The sequence below is a fragment of the Aplidium turbinatum genome, chromosome 12, assembly GCF_918807975.1.
Source record: "Aplidium turbinatum chromosome 12, kaAplTurb1.1, whole genome shotgun sequence".
NCBI lineage: Eukaryota > Metazoa > Chordata > Ascidiacea > Aplousobranchia > Polyclinidae > Aplidium > Aplidium turbinatum.
The window spans coordinates 8559781-8561938 of record NC_137483.1 but is presented as its reverse complement, the minus strand read 5'-3'; the positions used below and the strand labels follow the sequence as shown (position 1 = coordinate 8561938).

The 2158-nt window shown below is 33.7% G+C and overlaps 1 long non-coding RNA gene across 1 annotated transcript; it reads left to right on the top strand.

Annotated features, from left to right (window-relative positions):
- The first annotated feature begins 463 nt into the window (after positions 1 to 463).
- On the top strand, positions 464 to 1519 carry LOC145780980 (uncharacterized). The gene is made up of 2 exons (XR_014290687.1): positions 464 to 583; positions 1149 to 1519. It is a non-coding gene; the product is annotated as an uncharacterized LOC145780980 (long non-coding RNA).
- The last annotated feature ends 639 nt before the right edge of the window (positions 1520 to 2158 follow it).

Here is a 2158-nt window from a genome sequence, read left to right as displayed (position 1 = left end):
GCTAGCAAACACTGGTTTAATGCAGTAACCGGTTAACCACTACTTTGCTTTGTATCATCTTCTTTTCGCCCTTTTTCACATCACAGAAAACATAGGCTAGCTTATGACTGCTTGAGGTTTCAGTGGCATGGCTGAAGTTTTTCTTGTTGAAGTGGCTACCGTTACTAATTGCTTGTGATCTGCTTGACATATGTTACAAAATACCTATAGGCTATCATAACGTGTCAAAATCAACAACTTGGCATTAGGTTGCATCCCAATTTCTTAACTAATTCACATATTTAAAATGAACTGCCAAGTTGTTGATTTTGACAATTTGAATATTTCAGATATGTTACATTTTAGCATGTTACTTGTGGGCCTGTCATTCCTGATTTTGAAAACAATTTATATGCTTAATACAAATAGAGAATGTTCATAAATACAGTATATAATATATATATATATATATTTCTTACAATGCAGCAATAAGTGTACAAAAAGGTTTACAATTATACAATTCTTAAAAGTCATTAAAATGTTGTCACAATGCTTGGAAGCTCTTCAAGACATGAGTGAAGAACATCTTATATTTTTCGATAAGGTATGTTGAGCTTGACTTCTTTACATGCAAAATACTATTCAACCAAATATAGTTATTACTATCTAAACCTAAAGCTTACTGGTTAACAATTCTCCGCAACAGCATTATCTGTTAACCGGGTTATTATATTGTGATTATTCTTGTATTTTTTTTTGTCTTTTTGCATGTATGGTAATTAATATGGACTTATTGGTGTGATGCAAATAAATTGTAATAATAATATTATCAATATGAAATTTGGAAATCTAACCAATGAAATACTTAACTGCTTCAGGGCCTTCAGGTTGAAAAAGTTAGCTTTCAAAAGCATATTATGCAATATACACGATTATGCTGGTGCTACTTTAGAAGTGCATTAATTCAATAATTTTGAGATACCAGTAATGAACGTTCTTCTTTGGATGCCATTTTTTTGCATACTATATATAGCAATTGAACGTGACTTATTTTACATTACTGGTATGCTAAAGAACAATGGCATCACATGGTCACCTTAGTTCGGAGATATTAATGGCACTTGATGAAGATGGTGCATTAGGCTACTGAATTTATTTGTATTTTACAGTTGAATGAAGATTTGGATGGTGGAAATTCGCCTATGAAGGGGGAATTTTCTTCGAAAAGTGGGGAATTACACTGACATATTGCTCAATGAAATCAACAACCTTAATCTGCCTAATGCATATCATGAGTATTGTAAACTAAATGTAAAGAAAGCTTATTGCCGGACTTGGACTGTGGAAGGTATACAGCAATTCATTAACTGGAACCTCTACGATGGCGCTTTTGAAGAACTTTTCTAGACCCTTGCTATGTTGACATGTATTGCTTTCGCTGTGATGGTCAGAAATAAAAAAAAAAACTGAACTTATAAAAAAAAGTGCTGTATGCGTATGAGGAGTCATATTTTTACTTACCACTGCAAGACTTCTTACATGGTAGAAACAAAACAGCTAAACAATTGCATAAGCCGAACAGTGCACTTCGTAGGCCTAGCACTCCGAAAAGTATAAACAATTCTAAAAGCAAACATTGAAGGGGGATTCCTGTTGTATTTTGTTATCCGTTTTTGATTTGTACAATAAACATCGTAGCATGCTTTTCAAGCTGATTTCACAGCACATTACTTTAATAAAGAATAAAATAGGCTTTCTATTATACCGTAACTTAAATACTGTAAAAAGTACACAGAAGGGTGCCAATGCGGCAATGATGTAGTTGCAGTGAAAGTACAGTAAACCACTTTTATAATCCCCATTCATTCGAATGAACTAAAAAGTATAAGAAACCATGCGGATTAAAATTCTCGTTTATATACCCATACTGTATGTTATATGTGAGGTTTACTGTACCAGAATATACAGTATGCATTGTAGATACGGAGTTCCTTCAATGCAGGTACGGATTCTCAAAGTGCCAATTTCAATCACTGTTTTATGCAGTTTTGAGTAAAGCGCAGTATGCCAGAGTGGTTAGTCTAATGTTCACTCTCAACATTAGATCTCTTCACTGCAGAGTGCTTTACAATATCTAAACTTTTGGCGGTACTGCTAAACATTCGAACTGTAGACGCAG